The sequence below is a fragment of the Convolutriloba macropyga genome, unplaced genomic scaffold (genome assembly GCF_964194025.1).
Source record: "Convolutriloba macropyga unplaced genomic scaffold, txConMacr16.3 SCAFFOLD_3120, whole genome shotgun sequence".
Classification (NCBI taxonomy): Eukaryota; Metazoa; Xenacoelomorpha; order Acoela; family Convolutidae; genus Convolutriloba; species Convolutriloba macropyga.
Genome location: NW_027450049.1, coordinates 17,501 through 29,758, shown reverse-complemented (window position 1 = coordinate 29,758; position 12,258 = coordinate 17,501).

The following is a 12,258-nucleotide window of genomic DNA, read 5'->3' as shown; positions in this document are numbered from 1 at the left end:
CTAGCTAGCTCAAGCTCAAGCTAGCTAGCTCAAGCTCAAGCTAGCTAGCTCAAGCTCAAGCCAGCTAGCTCAAGCTCAAGCTCAAGCTAGCTAGCTAGCTCAAGCACAAGCTAGCTAGCTAGCTCAAGCTCAAGCTAGCTAGCTCAAGCTCAAGCTAGCTAGCTCAAGCTCAAGCTAGCTAGCTAGCTCAAGCTCAAGCTCAAGCTAGCTAGCTCAAGCTCAAGCTCAAGCTAGCTAGCTAGCTCAAGCTCAAGCTAGCTAGCTAGCTCAAGCTCAAGCTAGCTAGCTCAAGCTCAAGCTCAAGCTAGCTAGCTAGCTCAAGCTCAAGCTAGCTAGCTAGCTCAAGCTCAAGCTAGCTAGCTAGCTCAAGCTCAAGCTAGCTAGCTCAAGCTCAAGCTCAAGCTCAAGCTAGCTAGCTAGCTCAAGCTAGCTAGCTAGCTCAAGCTCAAGCTAGCTAGCTAGCTCAAGTTCAAGCTAGCTAGCTAGCTCAAGCTCAAGCTAGCTAGCTAGCTCAAGCTCAAGCTAGCTAGCTCAAGCTCAAGCTAGCTAGCTCAAGCTCAAGCTAGCTAGCTAGCTCAAGCTCAAGCTCAAGCTAGCTAGCTCAAGCTCAAGCTCAAGCTAGCTAGCTAGCTCAAGCTCAAGCTAGCTAGCTAGCTCAAGCTCAAGCTAGCTAGCTAGCTCAAGTTCAAGCTAGCTAGCTAGCTCAAGCTCAAGCTAGCTAGCTCAAGCTCAAGCTAGCTAGCTCAAACTCAAGCTAGCTAGCTAGCTCAAGTTCAAGCTAGCTAGCTAGCTCAAGCTCAAGCTAGCTAGCTAGCTCAAGCTCAAGCTAGCTAGCTCAAGCTCAAGCTAGCTAGCTCAAGCTCAAGCTAGCTAGCTAGCTCAAGCTCAAGCTCAAGCTAGCTAGCTCAAGCTCAAGCTCAAGCTAGCTAGCTAGCTCAAGCTCAAGCTAGCTAGCTAGCTCAAGCTCAAGCTAGCTAGCTAGCTCAAGTTCAAGCTAGCTAGCTAGCTCAAGCTCAAGCTAGCTAGCTCAAGCTCAAGCTAGCTAGCTCAAGCTCAAGCCAGCTAGCTCAAGCTCAAGCTCAAGCTAGCTAGCTAGCTCAAGCACAAGCTTGCTAGCTAGCTCAAGCTCAAGCTAGCTAGCTCAAGCTCAAGCTAGCTAGCTCAAGCTCAAGCTAGCTAGCTCAAGCTCAAGCTCAAGCTAGCTAGCTAGCTCAAGCACAAGCTTGCTAGCTAGCTCAAGCTCAAGCTAGCTAGCTCAAGCTCAAGCTAGCTAGCTCAAGCTCAAGCTAGCTAGCTAGCTCAAGCTCAAGCTCAAGCTAGCTAGCTCAAGCTCAAGCTCAAGCTAGCTAGCTAGCTCAAGCTCAAGCTAGCTAGCTAGCTCAAGCTCAAGCTAGCTAGCTAGCTCAAGCTCAAGCTAGCTAGCTCAAGCTCAAGCTCAAGCTAGCTAGCTAGCTCAAGCTAGCTAGCTAGCTCAAGCTCAAGCTAGCTAGCTAGCTCAAGTTCAAGCTAGCTAGCTAGCTCAAGCTCAAGCTAGCTAGCTAGCTCAAGCTCAAGCTAGCTAGCTCAAGCTCAAGCTAGCTAGCTCAAGCTCAAGCTAGCTAGCTAGCTCAAGCTCAAGCTCAAGCTAGCTAGCTCAAGCTCAAGCTCAAGCTAGCTAGCTAGCTCAAGCTCAAGCTAGCTAGCTAGCTCAAGCTCAAGCTAGCTAGCTAGCTCAAGTTCAAGCTAGCTAGCTAGCTCAAGCTCAAGCTAGCTAGCTCAAGCTCAAGCTAGCTAGCTCAAGCTCAAGCCAGCTAGCTCAAGCTCAAGCTCAAGCTAGCTAGCTAGCTCAAGCTCAAGCTCAAGCTCAAGCTAGCTAGCTAGCTCAAGTTCAAGCTAGCTAGCTAGCTCAAGCTCAAGCTAGCTAGCTCAAGCTCAAGCTAGCTAGCTCAAGCTCAAGCCAGCTAGCTCAAGCTCAAGCTCAAGCTAGCTAGCTAGCTCAAGCTCAAGCTAGCTAGCTCAAGCTCAAGCTAGCTAGCTAGCTAGCTCAAGCTCAAGCTCAAGCTAGCTAGCTCAAGCTCAAGCTCAAGCTAGCTAGCTCAAGCTCAAGCTCAAGCTAGCTAGCTCAAGCTCAAGCTCAAGCTAGCTAGCTCAAGCCCAAGCTCAAGCTAGCTAGCTAGCTCAAGCTCAAGCTAGCTAGCTCAAGCTCAAGCTCAAGCTCAAGCTAGCTAGCTAGCTAGCTCAAGCTCAAGCTCAAGCTAGCTAGCTAGCTCAAGCTCAAGCTAGCTAGCTCAAGCTCAAGCTAGCTAGCTAGCTCAAGTTCAAGCTAGCTAGCTAGCTCAAGCTCAAGCTAGCTAGCTAGCTCAAGCTCAAGCTAGCTAGCTCAAGCTCAAGCTAGCTAGCTCAAGCTCAAGCTAGCTAGCTAGCTCAAGCTCAAGCTCAAGCTAGCTAGCTCAAGCTCAAGCTCAAGCTAGCTAGCTAGCTCAAGCTCAAGCTAGCTAGCTAGCTCAAGCTCAAGCTAGCTAGCTAGCTCAAGTTCAAGCTAGCTAGCTAGCTCAAGCTCAAGCTAGCTAGCTCAAGCTCAAGCTAGCTAGCTCAAACTCAAGCTAGCTAGCTAGCTCAAGTTCAAGCTAGCTAGCTAGCTCAAGCTCAAGCTAGCTAGCTAGCTCAAGCTCAAGCTAGCTAGCTCAAGCTCAAGCTAGCTAGCTCAAGCTCAAGCTAGCTAGCTAGCTCAAGCTCAAGCTCAAGCTAGCTAGCTCAAGCTCAAGCTCAAGCTAGCTAGCTAGCTCAAGCTCAAGCTAGCTAGCTAGCTCAAGCTCAAGCTAGCTAGCTAGCTCAAGTTCAAGCTAGCTAGCTAGGTCAAGCTCAAGCTAGCTAGCTCAAGCTCAAGCTAGCTAGCTCAAGCTCAAGCCAGCTAGCTCAAGCTCAAGCTCAAGCTAGCTAGCTAGCTCAAGCACAAGCTTGCTAGCTAGCTCAAGCTCAAGCTAGCTAGCTCAAGCTCAAGCTAGCTAGCTCAAGCTCAAGCTAGCTAGCTCAAGCTCAAGCTCAAGCTAGCTAGCTAGCTCAAGCACAAGCTTGCTAGCTAGCTCAAGCTCAAGCTAGCTAGCTCAAGCTCAAGCTAGCTAGCTCAAGCTCAAGCTAGCTAGCTAGCTCAAGCTCAAGCTCAAGCTAGCTAGCTCAAGCTCAAGCTCAAGCTAGCTAGCTAGCTCAAGCTCAAGCTAGCTAGCTAGCTCAAGCTCAAGCTAGCTAGCTAGCTCAAGCTCAAGCTAGCTAGCTCAAGCTCAAGCTCAAGCTAGCTAGCTAGCTCAAGCTAGCTAGCTAGCTCAAGCTCAAGCTAGCTAGCTAGCTCAAGTTCAAGCTAGCTAGCTAGCTCAAGCTCAAGCTAGCTAGCTAGCTCAAGCTCAAGCTAGCTAGCTCAAGCTCAAGCTAGCTAGCTCAAGCTCAAGCTAGCTAGCTAGCTCAAGCTCAAGCTCAAGCTAGCTAGCTCAAGCTCAAGCTCAAGCTAGCTAGCTAGCTCAAGCTCAAGCTAGCTAGCTAGCTCAAGCTCAAGCTAGCTAGCTAGCTCAAGTTCAAGCTAGCTAGCTAGCTCAAGCTCAAGCTAGCTAGCTCAAGCTCAAGCTAGCTAGCTCAAGCTCAAGCCAGCTAGCTCAAGCTCAAGCTCAAGCTAGCTAGCTAGCTCAAGCTCAAGCTCAAGCTAGCTAGCTAGCTCAAGTTCAAGCTAGCTAGCTAGCTCAAGCTCAAGCTAGCTAGCTCAAGCTCAAGCTAGCTAGCTCAAGCTCAAGCCAGCTAGCTCAAGCTCAATCTCAAGCTAGCTAGCTAGCTCAAGCTCAAGCTAGCTAGCTCAAGCTCAAGCTAGCTAGCTAGCTAGCTCAAGCTCAAGCTCAAGCTAGCTAGCTCAAGCTCAAGCTCAAGCTAGCTAGCTCAAGCTCAAGCTCAAGCTAGCTAGCTCAAGCTCAAGCTCAAGCTAGCTAGCTCAAGCTCAAGCTCAAGCTAGCTAGCTAGCTCAAGCTCAAGCTAGCTAGCTCAAGCTCAAGCTCAAGCTCAAGCTAGCTAGCTAGCTAGCTCAAGCTCAAGCTCAAGCTAGCTAGCTAGCTCAAGCTCAAGCTAGCTAGCTCAAGCTCAAGCCAGCTAGCTCAAGCTCAAGCTCAAGCTAGCTAGCTAGCTCAAGCTCAAGCTAGCTAGCTCAAGCTCAAGCCAGCTAGCTCAAGCTCAAGCTCAAGCTCAAGCTAGCTAGCTAGCTCAAGCTCAAGCTAGATAGCTAGCTCAAGCTAGCTAGCTAGCTCAAGCTCAAGCTCAAGCTAGCTAGCTAGCTAGCTCAAGCTCAAGCTAGCTAGCTCAAGCTCAAGCCAGCTAGCTCAAGCTCAAGCTCAAGCTAGCTAGCTAGCTCAAGCTCAAGCTAGCTAGCTCAAGCTCAAGCTCAAGCGAGCTAGCTAGCTCAAGCTCAAGCTAGCTAGCTAGCTCAAGCTCAAGCTAGCTAACTCAAGCTAACTCAGCTAGCTCAAGCTAACTCAAGCTAGCTAAAGCTAACTCAAGCTAACTCAAGCTAACTCAAGCTAACTCAAGCTAGCTAAAGCTAACTCAAGCTAACTCAAGCTAACCCGAGCTAACTCAAGCTAGCTCAAGCTAACCCAAGCTAGCTAAAGCTAACTCAAGCTAACTCAAGCTAATTCAAGCTAACTCAAGCTAACTCAAGCTAACTCAAGCTAACTCAAGCTAGCTAAAGCTAACTCAAGCTAACTCAAGCTAACTCAAGCTAACCCGAGCTAACTCAAGCTAACTGAAGGTAGCTAAAGCTAGTTCAAGCTAACTCAAGCTAGCTAAAGCTAAGACAAGCTAACTCAAGCTAACTCAAGCTAACTCAAGCTAACTCAAGCTAACTCAAGCTAGTTCAAGCTAACTCAAGCTAACTCAAGCTAACTCAAGCTAGCTAAAGCTAACTCAAGCTAACTCAAGCTAACTCAAGCTAACCCGAGCTAACTCAAGCTAACTCAAGGTAGCTAAAGCTAGTTCAAGCTAACTCAAGCTAGCTAAAGCTAAGACAAGCTAACTCAAGCTAACTCAAGCTAACTCAAGCTAACTCAAGCTAACTCAAGCTAGTTCAAGCTAACTCAAGCTAGCTAAAGCTAACTCAAGCTAACTCAAGCTAACTCAAGCTAGCTCAAGCTAACTCAAGCTAGTTCAAGCTAACTCAAGCTAGCTAAAGCTAACTCAAGCTAACTCAAGCTAACTCAAGCTAACTCAAGCTAGCTAAAGCTAACTCAAGCTAACTCAAGCTAACCCGAGCTAACTCAAGCTAGCTCAAGCTAACCCAAGCTAGCTAAAGCTAACTCAAGCTAACTCAAGCTAATTCAAGCTAACTCAAGCTAACTCAAGCTAACTCAAGCTAACTCAAGCTAGCTAAAGCTAACTCAAGCTAACTCAAGCTAACTCAAGCTAACCCGAGCTAACTCAAGCTAACTCAAGGTAGCTAAAGCTAGTTCAAGCTAACTCAAGCTAGCTAAAGCTAAGACAAGCTAACTCAAGCTAACTCAAGCTAACTCAAGCTAACTCAAGCTAACTCAAGCTAACTCAAGCTAGCTAAAGCTAACTCAAGCTAACTCAAGCTAACTCAAGCTAACCCGAGCTAACTCAAGCTAACTCAAGGTAGCTAAAGCTAGTTCAAGCTAACTCAAGCTAGCTAAAGCTAAGACAAGCTAACTCAAGCTAACTCAAGCTAACTCAAGCTAACTCAAGCTAACTAAAGCTAGTTCAAGCTAACTCAAGCTAGCTAAAGCTAACTCAAGCTAACTCAAGCTAACTCAAGCTAGCTCAAGCTAACTCAAGCTAGTTCAAGCTAACTCAAGCTAGCTAAAGCTAACTCAAGCTAACTCAAGCTAACTCAAGCTAACTCAAGCTAGCTAAAGCTAACTCAAGCTAACTCAAGCTAACCCGAGCTAACTCAAGCTAGCTCAAGCTAACCCAAGCTAGCTAAAGCTAACTCAAGCTAACTCAAGCTAATTCAAGCTAACTCAAGCTAACTCAAGCTAACTCAAGCTAACTCAAGCTAGCTAAAGCTAACTCAAGCTAACTCAAGCTAACTCAAGCTAACCCGAGCTAACTCAAGCTAACTCAAGGTAGCTAAAGCTAGTTCAAGCTAACTCAAGCTAGCTAAAGCTAAGACAAGCTAACTCAAGCTAACTCAAGCTAACTCAAGCTAACTCAAGCTAACTCAAGCTAACTCAAGCTAGTTCAAGCTAACTCAAGCTAACTCAAGCTAACTCAAGCTAGCTAAAGCTAACTCAAGCTAACTCAAGCTAACTCAAGCTAACCCGAGCTAACTCAAGCTAACTCAAGGTAGCTAAAGCTAGTTCAAGCTAGCTCAAGCTAGCTAAAGCTAAGACAAGCTAACTCAAGCTAACTCAAGCTAACTCAAGCTAACTCAAGCTAGTTCAAGCTAACTCAAGCTAGCTAAAGCTAACTCAAGCTAACTCAAGCTAACTCAAGCTAGCTCAAGCTAACTCAAGCTAGTTCAAGCTAACTCAAGCTAGCTAAAGCTAACTCAAGCTAACTCAAGCTAACTCAAGCTAGCTCAAGCTAACTCAAGCTAACTCAAGCTAACTCAAGCTAACCCGAGCTAACTCAAGCTAACTCAAGGTAGCTAAAGCTAGTTCAAGCTAGCTCAAGCTAGCTAAAGCTAAGACAAGCTAACTCAAGCTAACTCAAGCTAACTCAAGCTAACTCAAGCTAGTTCAAGCTAACTCAAGCTAGCTAAAGCTAACTCAAGCTAACTCAAGCTAACTCAAGCTAGCTCAAGCTAACTCAAGCTAGTTCAAGCTAACTCAAGCTAGCTAAAGCTAACTCAAGCTAACTCAAGCTAACTCAAGCTAGCTCAAGCTAACTCAAGCTAGTTCAAGCTAACTCAAGCTAGCTAAAGCTAACTCAAGCTAACTCAAGCTAACTCAAGCTAACTCAAGCTAGCTAAAGCTAACTCAAGCTAACTCAAGCTAACCCGAGCTAACTCAAGCTAGCTCAAGCTAACCCAAGCTAGCTAAAGCTAACTCAAGCTAACTCAAGCTAATTCAAGCTAACTCAAGCTAACTCAAGCTAACTCAAGCTAACTCAAGCTAGCTAAAGCTAACTCAAGCTAACTCAAGCTAACTCAAGCTAACCCGAGCTAACTCAAGCTAACTCAAGGTAGCTAAAGCTAGTTCAAGCTAACTCAAGCTAGCTAAAGCTAAGACAAGCTAACTCAAGCTAACTCAAGCTAACTCAAGCTAACTCAAGCTAACTCAAGCTAGTTCAAGCTAACTCAAGCTAACTCAAGCTAACTCAAGCTAGCTAAAGCTAACTCAAGCTAACTCAAGCTAACTCAAGCTAACCCGAGCTAACTCAAGCTAACTCAAGGTAGCTAAAGCTAGTTCAAGCTAGCTCAAGCTAGCTAAAGCTAAGACAAGCTAACTCAAGCTAACTCAAGCTAACTCAAGCTAGTTCAAGCTAACTCAAGCTAGCTAAAGCTAACTCAAGCTAACTCAAGCTAACTCAAGCTAGCTCAAGCTAACTCAAGCTAGTTCAAGCTAACTCAAGCTAGCTAAAGCTAACTCAAGCTAACTCAAGCTAACTCAAGCTAACTCAAGCTAGCTAAAGCTAACTCAAGCTAACTCAAGCTAACCCGAGCTAACTCAAGCTAGCTCAAGCTAACCCAAGCTAGCTAAAGCTAACTCAAGCTAACTCAAGCTAATTCAAGCTAACTCAAGCTAACTCAAGCTAACTCAAGCTAACTCAAGCTAGCTAAAGCTAACTCAAGCTAACTCAAGCTAACTCAAGCTAACCCGAGCTAACTCAAGCTAACTCAAGGTAGCTAAAGCTAGTTCAAGCTAACTCAAGCTAGCTAAAGCTAAGACAAGCTAACTCAAGCTAACTCAAGCTAACTCAAGCTAACTCAAGCTAACTCAAGCTAACTCAAGCTAGCTAAAGCTAACTCAAGCTAACTCAAGCTAACTCAAGCTAACCCGAGCTAACTCAAGCTAACTCAAGGTAGCTAAAGCTAGTTCAAGCTAACTCAAGCTAGCTAAAGCTAAGACAAGCTAACTCAAGCTAACTCAAGCTAACTCAAGCTAACTCAAGCTAACTAAAGCTAGTTCAAGCTAACTCAAGCTAGCTAAAGCTAACTCAAGCTAACTCAAGCTAACTCAAGCTAGCTCAAGCTAACTCAAGCTAGTTCAAGCTAACTCAAGCTAGCTAAAGCTAACTCAAGCTAACTCAAGCTAACTCAAGCTAACTCAAGCTAGCTAAAGCTAACTCAAGCTAACTCAAGCTAACCCGAGCTAACTCAAGCTAGCTCAAGCTAACCCAAGCTAGCTAAAGCTAACTCAAGCTAACTCAAGCTAACTAAAGCTAGTTCAAGCTAACTCAAGCTAGCTAAAGCTAACTCAAGCTAACTCAAGCTAACTCAAGCTAGCTCAAGCTAACTCAAGCTAGTTCAAGCTAACTCAAGCTAGCTAAAGCTAACTCAAGCTAACTCAAGCTAACTCAAGCTAACTCAAGCTAGCTAAAGCTAACTCAAGCTAACTCAAGCTAACCCGAGCTAACTCAAGCTAGCTCAAGCTAACCCAAGCTAGCTAAAGCTAACTCAAGCTAACTCAAGCTAATTCAAGCTAACTCAAGCTAACTCAAGCTAACTCAAGCTAACTCAAGCTAGCTAAAGCTAACTCAAGCTAACTCAAGCTAACTCAAGCTAACCCGAGCTAACTCAAGCTAACTCAAGGTAGCTAAAGCTAGTTCAAGCTAACTCAAGCTAGCTAAAGCTAAGACAAGCTAACTCAAGCTAACTCAAGCTAACTCAAGCTAACTCAAGCTAACTCAAGCTAACTCAAGCTAGCTAAAGCTAACTCAAGCTAACTCAAGCTAACTCAAGCTAACCCGAGCTAACTCAAGCTAACTCAAGGTAGCTAAAGCTAGTTCAAGCTAACTCAAGCTAGCTAAAGCTAAGACAAGCTAACTCAAGCTAACTCAAGCTAACTCAAGCTAACTCAAGCTAACTAAAGCTAGTTCAAGCTAACTCAAGCTAGCTAAAGCTAACTCAAGCTAACTCAAGCTAACTCAAGCTATCTCAAGCTAACTCAAGCTAGTTCAAGCTAACTCAAGCTAGCTAAAGCTAACTCAAGCTAACTCAAGCTAACTCAAGCTAACTCAAGCTAGCTAAAGCTAACTCAAGCTAACTCAAGCTAACCCGAGCTAACTCAAGCTAGCTCAAGCTAACCCAAGCTAGCTAAAGCTAACTCAAGCTAACTCAAGCTAATTCAAGCTAACTCAAGCTAACTCAAGCTAACTCAAGCTAACTCAAGCTAGCTAAAGCTAACTCAAGCTAACTCAAGCTAACTCAAGCTAACCCGAGCTAACTCAAGCTAACTCAAGGTAGCTAAAGCTAGTTCAAGCTAACTCAAGCTAGCTAAAGCTAAGACAAGCTAACTCAAGCTAACTCAAGCTAACTCAAGCTAACTCAAGCTAACTCAAGCTAACTCAAGCTAGTTCAAGCTAACTCAAGCTAACTCAAGCTAACTCAAGCTAGCTAAAGCTAACTCAAGCTAACTCAAGCTAACTCAAGCTAACCCGAGCTAACTCAAGCTAACTCAAGGTAGCTAAAGCTAGTTCAAGCTAGCTCAAGCTAGCTAAAGCTAAGACAAGCTAACTCAAGCTAACTCAAGCTAACTCAAGCTAACTCAAGCTAGTTCAAGCTAACTCAAGCTAGCTAAAGCTAACTCAAGCTAACTCAAGCTAACTCAAGCTAGCTCAAGCTAACTCAAGCTAGTTCAAGCTAACTCAAGCTAGCTAAAGCTAACTCAAGCTAACTCAAGCTAACTCAAGCTAGCTCAAGCTAACTCAAGCTAACTCAAGCTAACTCAAGCTAACCCGAGCTAACTCAAGCTAACTCAAGGTAGCTAAAGCTAGTTCAAGCTAGCTCAAGCTAGCTAAAGCTAAGACAAGCTAACTCAAGCTAACTCAAGCTAACTCAAGCTAACTCAAGCTAGTTCAAGCTAACTCAAGCTAGCTAAAGCTAACTCAAGCTAACTCAAGCTAACTCAAGCTAGCTCAAGCTAACTCAAGCTAGTTCAAGCTAACTCAAGCTAGCTAAAGCTAACTCAAGCTAACTCAAGCTAACTCAAGCTAGCTCAAGCTAACTCAAGCTAGTTCAAGCTAACTCAAGCTAGCTAAAGCTAACTCAAGCTAACTCAAGCTAACTCAAGCTAACTCAAGCTAGCTAAAGCTAACTCAAGCTAACTCAAGCTAACCCGAGCTAACTCAAGCTAGCTCAAGCTAACCCAAGCTAGCTAAAGCTAACTCAAGCTAACTCAAGCTAATTCAAGCTAACTCAAGCTAACTCAAGCTAACTCAAGCTAACTCAAGCTAGCTAAAGCTAACTCAAGCTAACTCAAGCTAACTCAAGCTAACCCGAGCTAACTCAAGCTAACTCAAGGTAGCTAAAGCTAGTTCAAGCTAACTCAAGCTAGCTAAAGCTAAGACAAGCTAACTCAAGCTAACTCAAGCTAACTCAAGCTAACTCAAGCTAACTCAAGCTAGTTCAAGCTAACTCAAGCTAACTCAAGCTAACTCAAGCTAGCTAAAGCTAACTCAAGCTAACTCAAGCTAACTCAAGCTAACCCGAGCTAACTCAAGCTAACTCAAGGTAGCTAAAGCTAGTTCAAGCTAGCTCAAGCTAGCTAAAGCTAAGACAAGCTAACTCAAGCTAACTCAAGCTAACTCAAGCTAGTTCAAGCTAACTCAAGCTAGCTAAAGCTAACTCAAGCTAACTCAAGCTAACTCAAGCTAGCTCAAGCTAACTCAAGCTAGTTCAAGCTAACTCAAGCTAGCTAAAGCTAACTCAAGCTAACTCAAGCTAACTCAAGCTAACTCAAGCTAGCTAAAGCTAACTCAAGCTAACTCAAGCTAACCCGAGCTAACTCAAGCTAGCTCAAGCTAACCCAAGCTAGCTAAAGCTAACTCAAGCTAACTCAAGCTAATTCAAGCTAACTCAAGCTAACTCAAGCTAACTCAAGCTAACTCAAGCTAGCTAAAGCTAACTCAAGCTAACTCAAGCTAACTCAAGCTAACCCGAGCTAACTCAAGCTAACTCAAGGTAGCTAAAGCTAGTTCAAGCTAACTCAAGCTAGCTAAAGCTAAGACAAGCTAACTCAAGCTAACTCAAGCTAACTCAAGCTAACTCAAGCTAACTCAAGCTAACTCAAGCTAGTTCAAGCTAACTCAAGCTAACTCAAGCTAACTCAAGCTAGCTAAAGCTAACTCAAGCTAACTCAAGCTAACTCAAGCTAACCCGAGCTAACTCAAGCTAACTCAAGGTAGCTAAAGCTAGTTCAAGCTAACTCAAGCTAGCTAAAGCTAAGACAAGCTAACTCAAGCTAACTCAAGCTAACTCAAGCTAACTCAAGCTAACTAAAGCTAGTTCAAGCTAACTCAAGCTAGCTAAAGCTAACTCAAGCTAACTCAAGCTAACTCAAGCTAGCTCAAGCTAACTCAAGCTAGTTCAAGCTAACTCAAGCTAGCTAAAGCTAACTCAAGCTAACTCAAGCTAACTCAAGCTAACTCAAGCTAGCTAAAGCTAACTCAAGCTAACTCAAGCTAACCCGAGCTAACTCAAGCTAGCTCAAGCTAACCCAAGCTAGCTAAAGCTAACTCAAGCTAACTCAAGCTAATTCAAGCTAACTCAAGCTAACTCAAGCTAACTCAAGCTAACTCAAGCTAGCTAAAGCTAACTCAAGCTAACTCAAGCTAACTCAAGCTAACCCGAGCTAACTCAAGCTAACTCAAGGTAGCTAAAGCTAGTTCAAGCTAACTCAAGCTAGCTAAAGCTAAGACAAGCTAACTCAAGCTAACTCAAGCTAACTCAAGCTAACTCAAGCTAACTCAAGCTAGTTCAAGCTAACTTAATGAAGTTAACCCAAGCTAACTTGGGTTAATGAAGTCAAACTCAAGCTAACCCGAGCTAACTCAAGCTAACTCAAGCTAATTCAAGCTAACTCAAGCTAACTCAAGCTAATTCAAGCTAACTCAAGCTAATTCAAGCTAACTCAAGCTAGCTCAAGCTAACTCAAGCTAACCCAAGCTAACTTAAGCTAGCTTAAGCTAATTAAAGCTAATTAAAGCTAACTCAAGCTAACCCAAGCTAACTTAAGCTAGCTCTAGCTGGCTGCCACTGTTAGGCCATTTGGGAGCGCTTTTCTCGCACTCTGATTGGCTGCCACTGTTAGGCCATTTGGGAGCGCTTTTCTCGCACTCTGATTGGCTGCC